The sequence below is a fragment of the Triticum urartu genome, chromosome 3A (genome assembly GCF_056163025.1).
Source record: "Triticum urartu cultivar PI428250 chromosome 3A, HENAU_Tu73, whole genome shotgun sequence".
Taxonomy (NCBI): Eukaryota; Viridiplantae; Streptophyta; class Magnoliopsida; order Poales; family Poaceae; genus Triticum; species Triticum urartu.
This window is the reverse complement of record NC_141875.1, coordinates 681,728,375-681,752,376: the sequence shown is the minus strand read 5'-3', so window position 1 is coordinate 681,752,376 and position 24,002 is coordinate 681,728,375. Positions and strand designations below refer to the sequence as shown.

Sequence of the window (24,002 nt, the reverse complement as noted above, 5' to 3'; positions counted from 1 at the left end):
ACCACCATCAAACCCAACCTAAGCTAGAACATCATTTACCCTTATTTTCCAATTATTATGTTAGAATCCGTGCAATATCCTATGGAACTCTAGTGCTGGGGGGAATACGTTGACCGATACCGATGAGAACTTTTTTGTTCCATGCAATATTGAAAAAACTTGTGCCACTAGCAACCAAATTAGTTTCAATGTTAAATACAATTTTTTGAAATTAGTTGAATGGAGAAAATCCTCTAAGCATTGTATTAGGTACTTTAACAGTATCTACACGATGGAGCCGAGAAGTTAAATGAAAAAAAGACAGTACCATAGACATCCAAAAAATAAACTACTAGTAACTGTGTACATGCAATGTGCATGGATGTTAGATGGGTATTAATTGCATGTCTCTATTAGGTATGATATTAATTATGTGCTTAGCATTAATGTTGATATTAGGAATATCATTAACTACATGCTAAATGTGGAGGTACTCAACATTGAGGCGATTTGGACCCTTAGATTATGTGGTTTGATGGCTGAGATAGTGTGAATCTACTACACTCGTGCTTTTATAGGAGTAGTAGATAGATAGTAAGTTTTGTTAGTTGCATGTTTTGTAGGTGGGTATGTGATCATCGCATAAAGGAGCCTACTGTCAATTCAAATCTTGACTTAACATGCTAATGAAAGTGAGACCATTGATTATTTATCATGGTAACAAGATGATCGATCAACATTTGGCTAACATGTCACACATACAACTTCCCAACATAAATAGCTTGAGATTGGGGAAAGTTGACCAAGGAATTTAGCCGATAAACTTATGGTGACTTCCACCGATAATCATATCACTAAGAATCATTGTGTCATCGTATTGGAAAACAACATGGATTGTAAATGCATGTGGTTTCAATTCATAAAAAGCATATTTTACAAGTTTTAGGTCTCAGGATATTGTAGCGGCATGGAACCCATGGAGTGATTATTAAGTTCTAGTCGTAGACTGAATGTTAACCCAAGTTACTCAGACCCCTCCCAATGCACGAGTGGTTAGAGCATGTGCTTAGTACTTTTATAAGCTTAACTGAACTTCCCAATACAGAGGGCTTAGTTTAATTTGTTATAACTAAGCTTTGTTAATTTTATATATTACTTGTAGGCTCTCCTGCTTAATTACACCACCAAATTAGTTTTTTTTGTATATAGCATAACTTAGCACTGGCGCAAGGTGGAGCCTTAGAGGAAAATTTTGCCCTCCACTACAAGTATGTTAGCTCCTCGAAAGAAATGCACGTTGGCTGCTAGCGCCACTATCCCAAGGGCATCATGTGCTCATGGGCAAAGTGAATATAAAGAAAGGCGAGGGTTGGCCGGAGGAGAAATTACTGGACACGTTTCGGAAGACTAAAGCACACGAGACATGTGCTACGATATGAGGGGAAAATACAGTACACATGCTCACTAAATAATCCTAGACAAATATATTAAAATAGGGTGTATAATATGACGATTGACCCTGCAACCACGAGAACTAAGATAGTATCTGTCGATAGGAAGAAAAAAGACATTCGCAAAACAAAGGAAGAAAAAAAGACAGCTTGATATGAATAAAGACTTCCCTTTTTCGTTTGTTACTCGAAGTACATATTAAACTTTGAATTGAAATTAAAGATATGATCGGTTATTTTTGCGTCAATGATATTGAGATTTTTTTCAAGACTAGTTTATAACTATTTAAATAATATAATTTAAATACCAGCATCATCAAATTCAAATATGTTGCCTAACATACACAGGCTTACATCTTTTTTTTTTTACATTCTTAGTCCAAATCAAGTAATACCTTTAGTGCCTTCAGCATGGGAAACATAAGTGGCATGAACCATCCACCTCGCCGAGCGCGTGCTAGCGGGCTCCATCAAAACAGTGGTAGCATATTTGCTGCGGACTAGGCATGAATCTGATTGTTTAACTGCAAAAGAGAAAGGGGTAAGGGGCAACTTGATAGAAATTGCAAAAAATGAACCCGGGTGCCTTGGATCTCATTTTTAAAATGAAAAACTACACTTCAAAGGTTCAAACAACTTTAAATTTTGTTTCACAAGTACATATGCACCATGAAATACATAACTGTAAATTTCATCAAAAAATGATTACTTCAGAACTAAAGAAAATAAAAAATATGGGTCCATAGAAGATGTATTGTTATAAACCCACATTTGTTTAATTGCACAAGTCACATATAAAAACATATGTTAATACAAAATTAGAAGTACGTAGGTCACACCTATGTCAGAATTTTCTAAATTTTCAAAATATGATTATTATTATTATTATTATTATTATTATTATTATTTTGGAAAGATTGAAAATAGCAGGACCAGCAGAGCTCGGCATCAAAACGACTGCTCTGGCAACTTGACATCAATGAATATCTGGGCCTGTCTGGTTTGTTGTGATAGATTTGACATTTAACGAGATGATTTTTCTTTTGACTCCATCTCAAACAAGTAACTTGAATTCACATTCGGATTTATTTTTCTTATTTTTTGGAGGAGGCCGTCGCATGCATGCACAAAACCATCCTCGTCACCGCATATATGATACAAGAGGATAACATAAATATAACGAAATATGTATATGGCAACCGTGTGCCAGATTGCGAAACTGCCACATGCCTCCCAATCTCCTTCCTTTCCCGCACGTCCTCCCCGACCCCCCTCCCGATTTCTTTCCTTTCCTGCACGCCTTCGGATCTCCCGCTCGTGACTCCCTAATTTTCGTAATCGTCAATTATGGCCCCACGCGACTTCCCAATGTTCGGGCAAAAATAATGCTTGGACTAGGATTTGATCTCTGATTTGCAGGTAATCAACAAAGGGAACTAACCACCTCACCTATGACACTGATTGTTGAACAAGCTAAGGGAAATACTGTTTTTGACATGTTTTCGCCTTTAATATGTTAGCACTGATTTTTTTTGTTTCAAGCATCATGGTAACTTTGATCATTGGGAATAAATTTGTTGAACCCGCCCCCGGTAATTTCTGTAAATAGCACGATAACATTCACGCTATAGACCTGATAATTTAGATACAAACATCGTGGTAACTTTAACCATTGGGGAAGATAAATGTGAAAAAATACCCGATAATTTATGTGTAAATAGATGGTAATATACGCAGGGCACATCTGATAACTGAGGTAGAAACACCATGATAACTTTGACCGTAGGGATTTTTTTTTGAAAGGTACTCCGATATCTTCTGTGTAAATAGCACGGTAGTATACCTCCCTCCTCTGACATTTTTATGTGTAAATAGTATGAAAATATATGCAATGCGATAACTAAACACCATGATAAGTTTCTGACCCATGGGGAGAATTTGCTGAAACATACCCCTGATAAATTTAGTGTAAATAACATGATATTTTAAGCACTACAGGCTTGATAAGTTACCTAGAATCACCATGATAACTTTTTCTCCCAGGAAAAAGTTGTTCAAAACATCCCAATAATTTTCGTGTAAATAACATGATAATATAAGCACCGCATAACCGATAACTTGCAATATAAACATGATGGTAACTTTTTTTATCAAAGGAAAATAAGTTGTTAAAGACATACACTCGCCTCGCGCGTGGGCCTCTTGGATGAACACAACACATGGCGTGCCACGAGAAAGTGACATAATGTTTAGTGTCATGAGGGGCACACGTGCTATAAGCGTGATAAGTTACGCAAAAACATCGTGGTAATTTTTGACCTATGGAAAATGCTACCGAAACACACTCAGGTTTTTAGGTGCAAGTAACATGATAATATACGAACTGTAGACCCGGTAACTCATGTACAATCCCTCATGGTAACTTTGACCAGGGGGAGGTTGATGTACATATACCCTGATAACTTATGTGTAAGTACCACGGTATTTTACACATCGAAAACCTTCTAACTTGTGTATAAAATACAGTGGTGACTTTGAAGGGGTGTAGTTGTTGAAGCATAGTATCTGGTATGTTCTATGTAAATAGTATGGTAAGTTACACAACACAGGCCTGATAACTTGCATACGGATATCATGGTAACTTTGTCCTGAGGAGAAATCATGTGGTAGACGTGAAGAAGTGACAGTTTTCTCGGGGGTGGGCGCGCGACATGTGCGGGAGAAACAGGTTTCTCGGGCGAGACTCCGGGATCATTTGGGAGGAGGCGGGGTTACAGGACGGGAGATCGTGTGGTATTTTAAAATGAAAAAAGTAGAGGTGTGACAGTTTTGCTTATATGGCACACGTGTGCCAAATATCACATTCCTAAATATAAACTAGAGCATGCGGAAACATGGTAGAATGGAGGTGACCTTGCAGAAGAGCGCACCGCCGTGAACCGAAGATGCCGGATGCCCTCGCCGGCGGTGGATGGAGTTGCATGGTGTGGCCCTCGCAATGCACGTATCGTACTTGAAATCGCTGGGATGCTGGTCTATTAATACCCTTCCGAAGAGGCAAAGGGAAAGATGCTGCTTAATCAGTGAAGAGATTATTGACTAAAAAAAGAGGGCAGCTACCGCGTGGCAAGAGCCGTTAGCTATCTCCAAACCAATCAGAAGGAGGGAAGGGGATGATTCCTCTTGGGGGATGCTCGCGGTAGTGGACAAAAGCCTTGGTCGCTTGCAGCGAGAGAGATCGGGACATCTCTGACTCTGCGGCCGCGTCGTCGCCATACAATATATTGCATCAAATAGGAACGAATCCTTAAGACAGGCCAACCGGATCTGAATTTAGTTAATGACGCCAAGACTGGACCGCGCGGCTCTACAGACCTCGCCTCTTTCAGACATAAGTAAGATTCTTCTTGTGCTTCTGTTTCTCACAAACAATTGTGGTATATATGTACCTTCTCTTTTCTTGAAAACAAAAAGATCCCGCGTTTACACGTGGTACCACCGAACAACTATTAATCGAGTTGCTATTCTGCACATAAACTAACTTGGCCCGCATGTGCATTTCAGCATACGGACTCGCGAAAATAAAGAAAGGTTGATCCATGGACTTGGGCCGGCCGGTGGGAGCAACTTGATCAAAACGTGCGTCGGGCAGAAAATGCATCCGACGTCCTCCACCCAAATTCCCCAATTCTATATCTCAAATCCCTAGATTGGCACTGCTCTACCAAAGCTCTTCTACCCTACACCGGTGATGGTCATTCCATTCTCCCTAGCTCCACACTACCACACCATCAAAGCCCACAACATGTCCATCTCAACCAAATTGATGATCCTCGGCCTCTAGTTTGCCTATTCTATCGTCTAGCTTCACAGTCACCACATTGTCATTGACCCAACCCTTGAGCACGAACAAGTCAAAAGGGTGGGGACAACTATGTGCCGCGAGGAAATTCAGGATTTTTGCAACCTAAGCAGCTTTTTGACATGAACACCACCACCTCTTCCCCTAACCCTATCCCTCTTTGTACAAGGTAGCTCTGAAGGATCCACACTAGTACCATGCTATGCTTGAGGACTATAATCCATTATTGCAGAATGATACTCATGGTTTTATATAGCACGCTAGTTTAGAAGAGGTCATGTGTTAAGAGCATGGTTAATAGTACAGCCAGCTTTAGTCTGCGCATAACTTTTTATGATTTTTTTTCTATAATAGTCTGCGTGCCTTGACAAGTTTCCCAGCATACCCTGCTTTGACCGCAGTAATTAGCATTGCTTTGGCAGCTGCAACGAAACATCAGCCAATGAATCAGGGCATGCAGCGGGCCCGTACTGCCCACCTGGGAGAGATAAGATGAGCCGTAAGGACCAGCCAATCCACTGCATGCAGTAATTGAAATTGTCCAGCGCTTTCCATGCATGCGCAAGGGTATAACAGTCCAAGAAACAACCAATAGGGCTCTCCTTGGTATCCGGAATGCTATTTATGCGCAGAGAAAAAAGAATCGAAGGAGGTACTTTATTAATACATGGCCCACCTCCCACTCTCACATAGTGCCTAGGAGCACGTGCTGCAACTGATTCTTATTCTGTAGCCGGCACCTCTTCTCTCCCCTCCATGTAAGCAGAAAAATAATATTCTAACTCTTATAACCTTCTTACATAATAAGCTTATTTATTACTTGCTCTAAGGGACTTCGGTCCAAGCACATAAGCAAATACTTTAAATAGCACGCTATAACATCTTTGTCTATGTGGAGAAGAGAGATATGAAAAAGTAAGGGGAGTGGGCTCTCATACAAGAGCCTAGTATTATAATGATGTAAGCTATAAGGTAGCTTCATAATTACACATTGATATTAGACAGGATATTAGTTACATGGTGTGGCGCTTACAATGCACATATCGTATTTGAAATTGCTGGAATGCTGGCCTATCAATACCCTTCTGAAGAAGCAAAGGATCAACAGATTTTAACTAAAAAGAGAGAGCAGTCACCGCATGCCAAGAACCGTTAGCTATCTCCAAACTAATCAAAAAGAGAGAAAGGAATGATTCCTCTTGTGGGAAGCTCTCGGTAGTGGACAAAAGACATGGACGCTTCTAGTGTGATAAGGACATCTCTGCGCCCATATCGTCATGCATGCTAAAGACAATATATAATATTACATGGCCACTGCTAGGCCCCGGCGCGCTAGGCCAACAGTTCAGTCTGTCGCGCCCTAGTCCATCCGATACAGCAAGCCCCAGTCGTCTGATCTGCCCCCCCCCCCCCCCCCCCCCCCGTTGACTTTTTCATCTCCTTCTGGCGCTGGTACTGTCCCTCTCCCCCCTCCCCCCCCTACCCCCAATCACCTGGACGTTGGCCCTGGTGGCCGGCCACCACCCCCCTCACCTGGACCTGCTCCCCCCTCTCGCAGTCCAGCGATGTTGGACGTGCTCTCCATCCCCGTCCCCATCCTCGTTGCCACCGGTCGCGGTCGCGGTCGCAGCATCCGTCCTCGCCCAGTCCAGTAGGAAGCCGTCGCCCCCTCATAGCAAACAAAACGACGTCGTCTTGAAGCACGCCGACACCCTTCGTCGTTGCAGCACCTAGTAGCCGCCGTCGTCGCTCCACTATCGTGCTGCCGGTGCAGCTCTCAACGTCGCTGCTCGCCACCATTTGGGCGTTAGGTTGAAGCTTTTCCCATGCCGGTTGAAACTTTCATCGCAGATTGAAGCTTTCCACCATGCCGATTGAAGCTTTTTTCATCTACGATCAAACCTTGTTTTGTAACGGTTGCAACTTCTTTCATCTTCCAGTTCCCGGTTGAAACTTTGCATATCTTTCGGTTGAAACTTTTTCCACCTAAGGTTGAAGCTTTTCTCGTAAGGGTTGCAACTTTTTCAGTTTGATAGTGGCTGGTTGAAGCTTCCTCTGTTCATGGTTGAAGCCTTTTCTATATATGCTTGAAGCTCTTTTGTCAATGGTTGCAACACTCGTATCGGTGGTTGAAGCTTTTCGGTCAATTGTTGCAATTTTTTTCCGCTTGCACGGTGCCGTGGTTGAAGCTTTCTCTATATATGATTGAAGCTTTTCGGTCAACTGGTTGCAGATTTTTCTTGTTGGGTAGTGCCAATTGAAGCTTTTCCTACCTGTGGTTGAAGCTTCTTTCAACAGCTGTTGAAGTTGTTTTAGGTGATGGTTGCAACACTTGCGTACGCACCGGTCCGTCCATGGCAGCAGGCAGCCATGACATCTTCCCTGTCTCAGGTCTAGTGTCTGCGGTGGCCGAATCCAGTAATGGTGGTTGCAACAGCATAGTGTCCCCCCTTGTACGTCCTCACTGGTCGCACCGCTGCTAGTCGGAGGCATCTCGTGCTTGGCCTCGTCGCGTGCGGCCATGGCGAAGGGCGCGGTCATGGCAATGGGCGCATCCATGGCGACAAGGGGCCCGGACGGCGGTGTGCAATCTCGCTAGGCGGTGGCTGGTGGGGCGCAAAGGGCGCGAGGGGCGCGCGACAGTGCCCGTGGGGGGAGGGGGGCTGGAAGTACCTGCCTGAGGGGTACACACAGTCTACAGGGATTGGACACGCGTGACGCGATTGGCCAAAGCTTCAACCGGCACGCCGACTACAACTTTTTTCCATATTGCATCCTATAATAACCAATCCTTCAAGACAACACTATCGGATCTGAATTATACTCCTGCCGTTTCTCTCTCTCTCTCTCTCTCTCTCTCTATATATATATATATATGTATATATTACTCATTTTGCTTCACATGTAGTTCATATTAAATTTCTAAAACGGCTTATATTTAGGAACGGAGGGAGTATTAGTTAAGGCATCTCAACCAAACACCGGATCCGTCTGCGGACTGAGGGACCAGCCCATGAACATAGATGCGGGAGCCGACCATCAAAAGCTATCACTTAAGTGTCCACTAGTATGGGCAATTTCAAATTCAAATCTGTCTGATCATAACACGAGCGTAGGATCACATCAGCCCCCGATCACAACCAAAAAGGGGCAAATATGCACAGTTTTTATATGTCCGATCATAAAAGAATATTAGTCCAGCAGTTTCAGAAAAAAAAGGATTTTCTGCCCTTCAGACAGGCAATCCGAGCCTCCACGCTTAACCTATCGTCGTCACCTATTCCTCCTTCTCCGTCGCTGCCTCTGCCTCGAGCTCTTCCTTCTATCGCTTCAACATCTTGAAACGAACGGCTTGCACGATCATCCTTGCGTCATCATCTAAATCCTCCATCTTCAAGCTAGGTCAATATCTTCGCGTCCTTCGAAGTGGCTGTGATCTCAACCTTCTTCTCTTCGAGCATGGTCTTCATCTCTTTGAGCTTGAACTTCTTCTCGATCGGCGCCATCAACATGTTTAACCTCTCTGCTTTTTTTCCTCCTTGACATTGGAACGCTTGACATATGCCTCCTACATCTTCAATAAGATGTCCTTGAATCTCTCCGTCTTCCATGCCGCCGCTCCTTCTCGCTTCACCCTCTCCTCATTCCACTTCTTTCCTCCGAACCCTCTTCTAACCTTTTTGGGTGGTTCTTTTGTTGGATCGGTTGGATCACGGATTTCTTCCTTCGTTCCATGGGCAACGGTCTTGGCAATGTATTGATGTCACTTGCGTTGTCCATTTAATTTCAACCAACAATGCATGACAGTGAAATTCTTCTTCTCCAACTTCAAGAACACACTACACGCACGGAAAGGCTACAAAATGAAACATTGTCAACAATCAATATCCGACCAAATGATCTTCACAAGAATGCATATCCGGACAATTGATCTACACAACAATGCATATTATATCCTGGTCTTAATTTGATCGAATCTTATATTCAACTTTTCTATTAGCTGGCCCTTGGATGGAAAAGCACGTTGACCCTATTATTCGACCCAATAAGGGGCCAGAAGAGCCATCTGCAGTTAGCATAAGACGAGCAGCCAGAAGATCGCTCTCTCTTGTTCAAGGTCTCTGGAGGTTCACCCTGCTGCAATCAGAGCCATGAATTCCAAACAGATGGCGCATATGAATCAAGGAGAAATGGAAACTAGCTATGCTCAAAACTCCAGTATTCAGGTAATTTTTGCTCTCTTAATTAGTTCAGGAGTGTTGTTTCTACGGTCCCTAATCCTGAAACTTGGCTTTTGAAGACTGACTGGTCAAGAATTTGTTCATACTATATCTTGTGTTACTGACGACTAAATTAACGACCCAAAGGAAAATAAGAACAATTTTTGGATTGGTTAAACTAGATTTCTGAAAAAATATGAGTCCACTGCGATTGTTGATGTATGTGTAAACTAATGTCGAAGCGTCTCAACTCCCTCGATGGGAGCCTGCGTGCTTATATATTGATAGTGAGAGAAAACCTCTCGAGAAGATTACACAAGTGTACAGTTAGAGGACTAACGGAAAGAGCTTACAGAAGGTTGGGAATAGAGATAGGGCAGTGATGTGCGCCGGCGCGCCGGCACAATGTTTCGGCCGGTTGCGCGCGGGCCGTCAGATCAAAATCGCGGAGACCGTCAGATCTAGGTAAAAAACGATTCGCCCAGCCCCCTTCTTCCTCTTGCTGGAACGCTTTTCTTCTCCCCCGCATCTCGCGCACGCAACCCCCTGCATCTCGCACAGCTCGCCGGGGCGGGGGCGCGTGCTCTCCTACTACCCGCCTCCCTCCAGGTCGCAGCACCGCCCCTCCCCTCCCCGCTCTTTGCTAGTTCTCGTCGCCGGGATTCACGGCAACCCCACACCAGCATCTTGTTTTCGTGCTCTCCGTCGCGCCTGAAAATGGATGTAGCAAAAAACTTCGCCGGTAGTAGCAAAAAAACGATTATGGTTGCAGCAAAAATCATCATCCCCGTTGTCGCGAGGTCGTAGCTCTGCCTTGATGGAGGTAGCAAAAAAATTCGCCGGTAGTACCAAAAAACGACTATGGTTGCAGCGAAACTCGTCATTGCCGGTGCCCCACAACCATCCTCTGTTTGTATAAAAAAAAGCCCGTTGTAGCAAACAACAGAGCTGGTTGCAGCTTTTCGTCCTTGTCCATGGCTTCCGTCATCTGTGGTTGCAACTTTTTTTGCTGCCGGTTGAAACTTTTTTTGTTTATGATTTTTCATGGTTGAAGCTTTTTTATGTCGGTTGAAGCATTTTTCCTTGCCGGTTGAAGCTTTCAGCATTATGCCTATTGCCGGTCGGAACACGCCTTGTTTCTGGTAGCAGAAATCCACGCTGGATGCAGCTATTTTATCGGCCGGTTCAAGCTCAAATCCGCGCTGGTTGCAGCACCGGTCGCCTCCATTTGAAGCTCGTCGCTGAGCTCCACCTCGCCGCTCGTAGCATCTAGTCTCGCCGGTTCCAGCGTTTTGGCCGGCAGGTTGCAGCAAAAATAGATGCTGGTTCCGGCATCGCAGCCGCGCAGGGCTCCCCCTTGTCGTCGTGTCCATCTCCATTGAGAGATGGTCGTCGGGGATCACGGGATTCAGGGCAAGCGTTGGCCATCATAGAGAAAAGGAAAAAAGGAGGAGGGAGATTGAGGGCGGAGGGGGGGGGAGGTGGAGGAGGGTCGCAACAGCGAAGGCAGTGGTGTGGGACGGGGGACTGGAGTTGCGGCGACGCCGGTGGTGCAGGACAGGGAACAGAGTTGTGGGGATGGGGCGGGGGAGCTGAGCGATGGAGAAGGAAGAAGGAGATGTGTTGCAGATAAGGAAAGGGGTGAGCTGTTTCTGGCCGCATAATTATGATCCATCTCGCGGCTTGCGTGAAACCGGCGTAACAGTTCGGCCGGTGCCCCGGCTGGAAACGTTTCCCATAGAGATAGATGTAACTTAAACAAGAAAGAAAACTATCTCTATCTCCTAGAAGTGGTGCCCAAGATAACTCTTGGCGGCCCATAATATTGGATGTTTAACGCCTTCCCTTAATCTAAACTCCTCAAGTTGAGATTACGTTTAAACTCTTCAAACGGTCTTGTGGCAAAGGCTTTTGTGAAACCATCCGCAACTTGATCTCTTGAGGGTACAAAACGAATGTCCAGTTCCTTGTTGGCAACTCGTTCTCTGACAAAATGATAATCTATCTCAATATGCTTAGTTCTTGCACGAAACACAGGGTTAGCAGCTAAGTATGTGGCACCAAGGTTGTCACACCAAAGACAAGGAGTTTGTGTGTGATGAAGACCAAGTTCCTTAAGAACAGCTTTCCCCCAGATAACTTCTGATGTTGCATTTGCCAATGCCTTATACTCCTCTTCAGTACTTGACTTTGAAACTGTAGCCTGTTTCTTTGCATACCATGAGATCAAATTAGGACCAAGGAAAACTACAAAACCTCCAGTTGACCTTCTGTCATCCAAACAGCCTGCCCAGTCAGAGTCCGAAAAAGCATTCACAAGCGTGGATGAGGACTTGCTGAAGGTCAATCCAACACTCAAAGTGTTTTTCACATATCTCAATATACGTTTTGCTGCAGTCCAATGGGCAGTAGTGGGTGCATGCAGAAACTGACAAACTTTATTGACTGAAAAAGCAATATCAGGTCTAGTAAGGGTCAAATACTGTAGTGCACCTGCCAAGCTTTGATAGTTGGTGCCATCCTCCTGACTCAAAGGTTCACCTTCAGTGAGAGAGAGTTTTTCTGAACTGGACAATGGTGTTCGTGAAGGTTTACAATTCTGCAACCTAACTATCTTCAAAAGATCAGTTGCATATTTTTCCTGAGAAAGATGAAGACCACCTTCCTTGTTTTCATTGACCTCAATACCAAGGAAGAAGTGCAAATCTCCTAGATAATTGAGAGAAAATTCTGAATTCAAATCTGACAAAAGGGTTGTCACCGCTTCATTTGAAGAACTTGTAACAATGATATCATCAACATAAATAAGCACAAAGATTGATGTATGAGACTTGTTGTAGATGAACAGTGAAGTATCAGACATTGAAGGAACAAAACCGAGTTGCTGCAAATTTGTACTTAAATGAGAGTACCATGCTCTGGGAGCTTGCTTCAGTCCATAGAAAGATTTGTCAAGCCTGCACACATGACACGGTTTGTTCTTGTCTTCAAACCCTGGAGGTTGTTTCATATATACTTCCTCTTTCAGAACACCATGAAGAAACACATTCTGCACATCTAGCTGCCTGAGACTCCATCCTCTAGATACAGTAATAGACAATACAAGACGAATAGTAGCAGCTTTAACAACTGGACTGAAAGTATCCTCGTAGTCTATGCTGTTAGAATAAATCCGAGGCATACCGTCGATCATCTGAGGATCAAGCAACCACACGAGCACGACATTGAGATTTGTTAACGAGGTTCATCGATATGGCTACATCCTCGGGGCCTGACTATGGGCGCTCCTCCCCATGACACCGCTACAATACCGCACCCGGTCGCACTGGACACCGGCACATGCCGCCGGCTTCCCCCTGCGTTCCGATGCTATTATGTTGGCATAGGTTACATCGTCTGTCTACCCCCGTTATATATGAAAGGCCTAGGATACAAGTGTCCTACTTGGACACAACTCCACATCCTATGTAAACACAGTACAACTACAAGTCCAACTGTAACCTACCATGTACACAATATTTGACACAACTCTAACAAACTCCACCTTGGCGAATATTCTCCACCACCTTGGATTCGTCCATGCGTCAAACTTCCATGTACATTGAACTTGAGTTTATCCCATGAGCACTGCAGCTACTCCAAAGACTCCATATGACTCCACGTGCAACTTGTAGTCCCTCCTTTTCTTGACCACAGTCAACACTCGAGCAAAATTAAGTTTCACATTACTCTAGTTTGCGCTCTCAACTTCCAGAGCATCAGTTCAACGCCATCACACACTGATCATTGACCTGCGTGAAAGTGAACAACTCACATATGGGGTGCCACACATAAGAGTTAGTTGAACTCAACATCATCGCTCCTTTCTTGACCGCTTGTCTGAAACTTGAAGGAATTTCACCGTTGTTTGTAGTCATCCCGAGTCAAATTCGCAGTTGTCTCACCACATGTATGACCACCAGAGCCCTGGCCCGTCTCCATGCCTCGTGCATACCGCACTCCTCGCCGCTATTACCGCGTCGAGCCTCCGCTGTCCCGGTCGAGTCTCAAGGGTCATGAAACCACACCACTCAACCCTCACTGCAGAGTACCATCGATCATCACCGACCGATGACGAGTTTTACGCTTCCATCAGACCACTGGGCTCCAGTCCGAACTGCATGTCGCTCGCTTTTCCCACTGAATAGGCTTCGACTCTCTGAGCTCTTACGCCGTAGCCCCTCAATCAGCACCGAGTGAAGTCTTCCAGACTCCAGCTCCACCTTCAACATGACTCCATGGTAGATGATCAGTCCACCCACGCGCCCCGTCAACTTCAAGCTCCTTGTATACACCACCTTGAATCAACCCCGCGCCATAGTCTTGTCGAAGCCGCACAAGCCCTCGGGCCTGTGCCACGTGTTTCCACGCCCCAGAAGTCGGTCACTATCAGCATCATGCACCTATGTCGTCATCACCGATTCCACCATCCTCTTCTGTACCAATCGACTCGCATCGATCCGTCAGACCATCTAGTCCAACCCAGCCGAACTTGTCCGACTGCAGACACATTCCAGACTCCTCAAGCCATCATCGTGACCATCGCCATCCAAACACAAATGTGTACCAACAAAGAAAACCAAAGCAAATTCCACATAACCTTCCCGTGTGAACATACCAAATCAGATCAACAAAGCTAACTAGCTCAAACACCTGATTCAGCACACGTATGTAGCTGGCCTCTCCCTTTCTTTTCTTTTTCCATGACAGCATCACGATCTGACTAGCCCTTGTGCCGTATTTTTTCTTCCAAACAAACCTCACGTGCCTTGGCATCTGGCTTCCCGAGTCCTGCCTCACGTACGGCCGCGCACACATGTAGTCGCTTGTTCGACCTGCTACCAAGCCTGGTGTTCGCCTCTGGCCTGCCGCCCCTTAGTTCGCTTGGGCCATACCGCTCTTTAGCTTACTTGGGCTGCCTGCTCCTATCTGTGCTTCCAACTTCCAAGCCTCCAGCACACAAACTTTGTGACCACACACCTTGCATGCCCTCCGTCCGGATCGAATCGATATGACGAATTCGCCAGATCCTTGTACTCGCCAGCCAACCGCCGCCTCGTACGCTCGCCCGATAGATCCACGATCGCTGCACGTCTCGCCTACTGCTGACGTATAAGCACACGTGCCTCCCGCTGATCTGCGTTCCGGTGATATTATGTTGGCATAGGTTACATCGTGTGTCTACCCCCGTTATATATGAGAGGCCTAGGATACAAGTGTCCTACTTGGACACGACTCCACATTCTATGTAAACACAGTACAACTACAAGTCCAACTGTAACCTATCTTGTACACAATATTCAACACAACTCTAACGTATGCCATACCTTTGCTTGAAGCCCTTAGCAACAAGCCTAGCTTTCTAACGATCTATTGTACCATCAGACCTTCATTTTATTCGGAATACCTACTTGCAATCAATCAAATTTCTACCTTGTCGTTAAGGAACCAAATGACAAGTACGATTTTTCCGAAGAGCCTGAAATTCATCATCCATGGCAGCCTTCCACTTCAGGTCAGCAAGTGCCTCAAGATGTGTGCGTGGTTTTCCTGTGGATGCAGCCAAACCTTATTTTGTTTTGTAATTTACGAGCTGAATAACACCTGCTTGGAGACGTGTGCGTGGCAATGTAGCAGTTTGCAGCACAGAAGATCCAGTGGCCGCAGGTGAAGAAGAATCAGCTGCAGGGCTCGGAACCAATCCCGAGAAGGCTGTTGTGTCGTCTGCTATGGATCCGCTACCGCCGGATCTTCTGTGGCCAAACGAACCACCAGAGATGAGGAAGGAAGCCACAGAAGATGCCGGGGAAGCAGCAGGATCGGGCTCGAATCCCACACGGACGCACACGTCGGGCGCAGTCGACAAGGGTGGACCCCGCTTGATGTAGACGCCGGGGCTCAAGGGCAAACCGAGTTGGCCCAGCGCCGGGAGTGGCTGACGTGGCAGCAGACGAGTGGGTCAGGCCGGGTGGAAGCGAGCGCCCAGCCGCAGGTGGATGCAGGCCAGGCGCAGGGCGCGGGGCCGCCTGGCAGATCGGCAATCCCGAGACCGATGTTGTCGGCCCTAGCGCGATCAGAGGCGCACATCCCGAGGGAGATCGCGTCGGATCGCCCGTGGCAGCTGCAGAACGTGTAGAAGCACCGTTTTCTGCCGTTCTTGCACCATTCTGTGCACCGTTTTCGCCACTGTTGGCACCTGTAGCAGCACACTCAGATGAACGATTAGAAGAATTAGTCGTAATTGGATCAATGCAGTCATCATTGCCCACACAATCAACTCCGGATAGATTAGAAAGAAGGAGAAGAATCTCCTTTCATAGAAGAGCACCGGCATTTGGATGTAGTTTTTCAAAGGGAAACTGGGTTTCATCAAAAACAACATCACGAGAAATATACACACGACTAGTTGGAATATCTAGACACTTGACACCCTTGTGTTGAGCACTATAGCCAAGAAAAACGCATTGTTGTGAGGGGAACATGAGTTTGCGAACATTGTAGAGGACTAACCGAAAGAGTTTACAGAAGGTTAGGAATAGAGATACATGTAACTTAAACAGGAAAGAAAACTATCTCTATCTCCTAGAAGTGGCGCTCAAGATAACTCCTAGAGTCTGATTTCGCACGACACGATAACTCTTGGCAAATGAAGAAATTGTATGAGGGGTGCATTCGAGCCAATAGTTGTCCAGCATTTTGGGTCGTCCGGAGAGGTCATGGATGAATTTGTGAGGACAGCGGAGAAGCACTTGAGCCTGCAAGGCAGCTCCCAAGTAAATCAGACTGAAAAACTGATAGTTATGCTGGTTGTATCACTTACCAAGGCTTGAGATTTCAACTGTGGAGCCTTCTCGGCCTCCTTAGGGTCTCAGGCTTTAGCTTATGGCGACTAGCAATGTAATCGAAAAATATATTATATTGTTGCCTTACAGCATTGGTGAGTGTAATTTTATTTTCATTTTCTGCGGGACTGATTTTGAATTTGTTTGGCAGATCGAACCAGCTCCGCTCCACATGCTCTGAAGATATCGATGTGATATTCATGTAGATTCGCCTAGTGAACATATAAAAATAGCAATTACGTGGATCGAAAACAACCTCTAGCAGTGAATGGTTTTCAATGTAGTGTGACCTGATCTGCATCTACATAACATGTCATCTAGCACATTGATATTACCATTTGTTGGGCCCAAGTAGTTTAGAAAATCAGTGATCCCCAGTTATAATAAGTACTCCCTCCGTCCCAAAAAGTTTGTCTTACATTTGTCTAATAAATCTAAGACAAGCTTTTTTGGATGGAGGTAATACTACAGTTCATCCCTAGCATCTTTTGGCAAGCATCCAAATGCTGATTGTAATAAGGTTTAAAATAAGGAAGCATCCTGACCCACCCTACTATAGCTGCCCATAAGCAGCCACAAGCCCACGAAAGACTTCTCCATTGATCAGAGAGAAAAAAGAGTATATTGTACCTCCAGTGCATTGTCAGCATTGCCATCCTGATCTGGTTCCTGCATATTCAAAATCTGGAGTTTTGCTCTGCTCCAAGCAAAGCCATGACCTCCAAACAGGTGGTGTATATGAATCAAGGTCAAGGGGAAACAAGCTATGCTCGCAACTCCGGTATTCAGGTACGTTTTTCCCACTCTTTATAATTCGCGTTTGCACATAATGTTCTTTGATTCCTTTGCTTCGGACGAAAAAGGGGTTTCCCCCCGCTTTAGATTATAAATTAACATCCAACCGATACAATCAGCTTGATGGAGCCGCAGCACAAACAAGACCAAAAGGAAAAAAGGAGAGAAAGAAAAAAGAAATAAATGCCGACGCCGGCAACTCAACTAAGCAAAGATGGCTGACACCCACTGCACCCTTCGGAGAAGTACCAACGCCCGCCAAGCACTCCGAAGTCTTGCGTATCAAGCAACATCTTCATGAATAAATGCGACGACGACGACGCTGCTGCCTGGACAAGTCCTAGGGTTTCCCCCGGTACATGCATGTCAGTGGGGAAGGGCTATCACTGACCACTGGTAGAAAAAGGGCCTTTAGTCCCGGTTCGTAAGGGCCTTTAGTCCCGGTTCTGGAACCGGGACTAAAGTGTCGGTACTAATGCCCTGACCCTTTAGTCCAGGTTCAATCCAGAACCGGGACTAAAGGCCCTCCACGTGGCCGGTCCACCTTTAGTCCTGGTTGGTAACACCAACCGGTACTAAAGGAAATTTCCTGATTTTTTTTGAAATTTTTTTTGAATTTTTTTTGAGGGCACAGATCTGGGCCGAGCGGGCGCTGCCGGCCAGCCGCCCACTGCGCCGCCCCGCAGCCAACAGCCACGCTGCCACGTCGAGACCACCCGAGGCCCGCAGAACTCCGTCGCCGGGCCCCAGCGCCACGAGCCGAGCAGCACAGCCGCCGGGCAGGAGGGAGCCCCGACTCCCCCTCCAGGCGCACAGGGAATGGACGTCCGCCGGTGCCGGCGCCATCGGGGCACGCCGAAGGCCACTGCCGGCGACGGCGAAGGGAGATGGAGGAGGAGGGGGTCGAGACGGGGAGGCGGGCAGGGGGGGCGCTCCGCCGCCTAGGGGGGGGGGGGGGCGACGGGAGCGCCGGGGGAGGGGGAGGAGGAGGGGGAGAGGGAGGTAGGCCGGGGGGCGCGCGCGCCGGCGACCGGCGCCGGCTGGAGGTGGTGAGGGGTGGCCAGCGGCGGCGGGGGAGCAGGGGAGGAACCCTAGCTTGGACCTTTTGATTCCTTTGCTTCTCAAGACAGTTCTGTCAAGAATACGTTCACACAGCTTATATTACTTAGTAAACTATATAATCTGAAAACATTTTAAAGAATATAAAGAGAACATTAGAGACTGGATTTTCCGAAGAACTACTGCTCAATCGATTGCAGAATGCTGAGCAAAAGAGGTTGAAGTCGATGATAGAAGCAGCCATTGCTGAGTTATGCAGCAGCACAAGCACCGGCGCCTTATTGCCAACGAAGATTGTGGTTGCCTACCTGGGGTGCTCCTCCGGTCCAAATGTGCTAGCACTGGTGTCGACCGCCATCGACGCCATCCACAGTCACTGCTTCCAGTTCTTACAGCGACCACCAAAAGCTCAACGACCTGCCTGATAACGACTTCAACACAGTGGTGAAGAGCCTTGTCACACTCCGTCAAAGCAACAACAATCCTATCGTTGTCACTGGTATCATACCGGGGTCTTTTTATGAGAGGCTCTTCACTAGTGGTTCCTTGCATCTTGTCTGCTCGTCCAACAGCCTGCATTGGCTATCAAAGGTGCGAGTTTAAAACTGCTCGTTGGATTGATCCAGTGCTTCTCTTGGTTGGTTCTGTAACCAAAACCTTGTCTCTACAGGCTCCTAAGGATCTAACAAGGAACCAGATCCCGGTGTATGACATTGATAAGCACACTAGGCTGGAAAGGCACCCTATGGTCATTGAGGCTTATGCACAACAATTGAAGAAGGACTTCACAAGTTTCCTGGAGCTCAGAGCCAAAGAATTGATCCCAGGAGGCCGGATGGTCATTTCCCTTGTATGAAGGGACTCGGGTCAGGTGTAATTGCCCCCAAATTCTCTCACATGTGGGAATTCATAGCTCAGATTCTAAGGGTAATGGTCTCAGATGTACGTTTTCATTGTTTTTTTTTTCTAGTATAGTACTCTCTCCATCCCAAAATATAAGACGTTTTTTGACACTAGTATCGAAAATGGTCTTTCATTTTGGCACGGAGGGATTACTATTTATAATTTGTTAACACGCGTGGGTATTTGACCTCCAAATCTTTTGGTATGCTTTTGACAGGGTGTGATCGACAAAGCGAAGTTTGATTCTTTCTACATGCCGTTCTATGAACCTTCCGTCAAAGAGCTGAGAGAGATCATTCAAGATGAGGGCTCCTTCTCAGTCAGTGAGATGCGGGTGCACGGCCCTCAAAGCGGGCTCGACAGCGCACTCATGGTACCAAGCAGGTTTGTGAATATGACGAGAGCCGTATTTGAGCTAGTAATAGTCCAGCATTTTGGACAAGTCATGGATGAATTCGTGAGAACCTTGGAGCGGCGCTGGAGTGTGGAGGGCATGATGCAATGCAAGACGACTTTGCCAGAAGCCCACGACCAAGGGTGGCCGTATCCCTCAAGAGGGCATGACCAGGTAACCGGTGTGAATCACTGCTAGCTTGATTCCTCCAGAATACACAGAATTTGATGAGAACCGCTTGTTGTGGCGTTGTAATGGTTGGTATGGTGACCTTTACCCCTTGATAGGTTGGGCAGGTCTGTTCACTTCACGCGAGGTTTCCTGATTAGGATGTTCAAGCAGGTGCTGGCATAAGTGCGACAAGTGGTACGCAAGCTGAAAGAGATGTCTCCCTATGTTCTTCCGGGCTCATTAGTTGGCGTTCTGTTTTCTTTACCTTTTGTCTCTGTGGTGTGATCTGTTATAAGCTTGTTTTATAATTTAAAGGTATGGATGATTTTCTACTAATCCTTTTTCTGCCTGCCAGACAGTAAGGCTCAACTATATACTTTGTGTCTCTGTCTAAAGATGAAGCACCGTGGTCCCCTTGCTCTAGTTTTTCTGTTCCCTTTTTCGTTACTGTCGACGGCATGCAGAAGATGAAGAAAACTATTATGTTTGTTACTGTCGTCTGCATAGGGCGGATTGGCAGGCTGCATGGTTTGAAACCCAACTGGCTCCCCAAATGTTGGTACCTAAATTACATAACTGGTTGGGTTGTTTTGATATGACCGGATATTGGCTTGCAAAAGCATTAGTACTTTCCTTTTTTTTTTGCTGCACACCAAATATTGCCCTAAATTTCTTGGGCGACAAATTCAGCCTGAGGTTTATGTTATGTCTGTTTGGGTAAGATATTTTTTTAAAGGAGGAATACCTCCAGCCTCTGTATCAGACGATGCATGCAGCCATATTATTAGAAATCGTAACAGAGTCTTAACATTCAAGGAAGCTCAAAATCCGAGCAAAAAAGGAGAAAATAAATATGTAAAGCGCCACATCCGGCAATAAAGCGCCACATCCGTCATGTGTGATGAGACTGAAGCAGTTATAAAATCTGTTTGGGTAAGATGTGGGATGAGACTGAAGCAGTTATAAAATCAATAATACCAGTTGGCACTAATGCGTTTTCGTTAATTCTGCATCGCTGGTCTTCGTGTGGCTGATGCAGGAAAGAAACTCCTTGCCGACATTGAGTGTCAACTATAGTAAATGTTTCGTATCGTATCCATGTGATGAATAAACAAACTACTAGCAACCAACTAATGCACATGTAAGCACTAGCTCTATATGACCCTTCCAACTAATGCACATGTAAGCACTAGCTCTATATGACCCTTCCAACTAATGCACATGTAAGCACTAGCTCTATATGACCCTTGCTTCAGCGATGGGAGCACCATGAGCACTGTAGCACACTCAGGAGCACCACACCATGAACAATAATTAACTGGAATAGAACATTTCACTTGAAAGTTGACTATCATGCAATCATTCTATTTAACTTTGTTTTAGCACCAAGAAGACCAGGCCCAAGACAGATGCAGCCCGACGCACAAGCCAGTGTACGAGCAAACCAAGCCAGCTAGTGACACAGAAGGATATGGAACCTCGCCAGGGTTTTGGTTACCGCTCGAAATTTCGAGATTTACCATGGTTACCGCGTATTTCCATGCCCCTCAGTAAATGGGCATTTTAAGCAAAAAAAATCGAATTTTTTGAGTATTTTTAATTTAAACGCCCAGTGTACAGTACAGTACGGCAGCACCTCAATTAGTTCAACACTAGTCATCAACCCGTGCACCCTCATGGGCTAGCTATTTGAACAAATATTAGTAAACTTTATTTTGAAAGAATATTTCTATATGAAAAATGTATGATTGACTGATACTAAGATTCAGAAATAAGCTCTCAAAGTTTACTATCTAAAACACTTAAACACATAGCTTGTTTTATTGCAAATGAATCTCAAAACAGTTGTTTCCTCATTTCACAAACACTTGGAGAAAACCGATCGATAAAAAAAGAACACGTGGAGAATCAAAATCTTAACTTACTTATGACTCTTAACTGATAGCCATAATCTTGTGATGTCAATATAATTTTGAAATGTAAACATTAAAATATGTTTCATTTACCATTCCTTTTATAGCGTTTAAGCATATCCCACGTTGCTGCCATGCTTGAACTTATTGTTTGAAATTAGCATATAAAACAATGTTAGCTTGTTTGAAAGCCCACGGTAAAAAAGAATAAGAGGTTAAAGTTGGTAGCAAAAACAAAAAAAGTACAGGTTTATGTCTGGAATATCTGATACAAAACTTCAATGGATTTACATGAATGTAATTATAGGATGTTGAGATCTTATCATTTCAGGTATCTAGCTATCTCAAGATTTTTCCTCCACTCCACGCATCCGAGCGGCATTACTTTCCTCCTTGTATAATATACATATAGATTAAACATGTTTGCAGTTGAATTGGGGATATTGGGGGTGTCAAATTTGATAGATTGAGATAGCAATTCACAACAAATATTGTTCGCGGGAGTCATGGGATGAATGCTTCACAGAATCCGATACAAAACTGATATTAGGTAAGACAGTGTGATCAGTTAAGAAACAAAATTCTCAACGACATCTACATACGAACTACAATTTAGCAGTACTTTGAGTAATAATAAAGTTCGAACGTATGAAAAGTAGCTGTGTAAAGCTAACTGTTACGACCTGGCTTGTGATTTTAACACCAAGCTATAACATTTAGAAGCAGACGTGATTACAGAGTATCAACATGCACCTCCTTCCTGAAATAAAACTTACTGCCGAAATAAGTTGTATCAAACTGGCTGCTATTCTATTTTTTTTCACACAATCAATAATCATGATTCTTTGCAAAAAATGATGGGCATTTCCCAACCAATTAATTCAACAATAGTTACATTATATGGAGAAAAGAAAAGGCTAGTTAGTACACCATGGCTAAGAATAACATATTTGGACTGACATTTTGTTCGGTTGTAGCCACAAAACATGCAGGATAGGATATTTAAGAACTAAAGCTGAGATTGAAGCCTTGAACAGGTAAAGATTGGAATGTTTAGAAAAAATAATTCTTACAAACAATACAGATTAGTGATGCACTAAGCAAGCTCTCTCCCAATGAACAACAATATACCTCATTAGAAAACTGGCGAATTTTAATGTCAACAGTACGTGGACAGTTGATAGATGCAGAACACTGTGAGCTCAGCTGGTCAGATACTATTCTAAATCATGACACCCTACTCAACAAAATGGCAAATGAGAGGTGTAAAAAATAATGGCAAATGAGGAACCTCCAAGCTTGGTCCATGGTTGTTCTCGTGTGATTTCATCAGACATATGCCATTGTCACATGCTACTGATGGGATAATTGGAGGAAGAGACGTGGTGCTTGTCTTGCACTGGCATGATGCCGATAGCCTTAAAAGTATCAACAGGTTTGAATATATCAGCTTACTGCAGATAAATTCTTGCATATATACATAAGAAACTGGAACAAAGAGCGTCACCTCCAGTCCTGGACTTCAAATGGTTTTCATATAGATTTTGCACCAACTCCCCAAGAGAAGAACAATGTAGCATCTCAAATTCGAAGTTATGTATACAGATCAGAATCACTCCCAAATGTGCTTCTTATTTGTTAACATAAATCTTGAATTAACTAAAGCTTTAGGAAATAAGGAACTATTTCAGTACAATTTTAGGAAATACATGCAGAGTAGTAGATTACGACATACACTTGCCATGAATCTCTCTTACTTGATGATATTCTTCACAGAGATTGCATTATTATAGTACTATGTGCTCCAAGTACAGAAACTTCATGGACACTGTGCATTGATTTTCAATCCACAAAATCTCTTTCACTTCCATGTAGTCTCCATCGGATGTAACTTTTCGAGTAGATGATTTTTCATATAAAAAACTTTTTAATCCGAGTTCGTATGCAAAAGTTATGCCCATTTTACAAATTCCAGAGAGATTTTGTAAATAAAGTCGAAATTCATATTTGTAAATTTTACCAACAACTAGACCACATATCACATGTGAAACTTATTTTATTTTATTTTTATTGACATTTCCATCATTTTCTTTTGTTTTTTCTAAAACTGAAAAGGCGGTCCACGGGGGGGGGGGGGGGGAGTTTGTAAATGGGACCTTTAGTACCGGTTCATGCCATGAACCGGTACTAATGCCTCAAAGCCCATTACTAAAGGTTAGACCTTTAGTCCCGGTTGGTGCCACCAACCGGGACTAATGGGCATCGCACCCTTTAGTCCCGGTTCGTGGCACGAACCGGGACTAAAGGGCCCAGGTGAACCGGGACTAATGCCTTAGCCGCACGAACCGGGATAAATGCACCCAGGACTAATGGG

The 24,002-nt window shown here is 44.8% G+C and overlaps 1 pseudogene; it reads left to right on the top strand.

Moving 5' to 3' along the window:
* Positions 1-17,107: 17,107 nt before the first annotated feature.
* LOC125549214 (S-adenosyl-methionine 4-1-methyl-2-pyrrolidinyl-3-oxobutanic acid methyltransferase-like) lies at positions 17,108-19,714 on the top strand (annotated as a pseudogene).
* Positions 19,715-24,002: the final 4,288 nt, after the last annotated feature.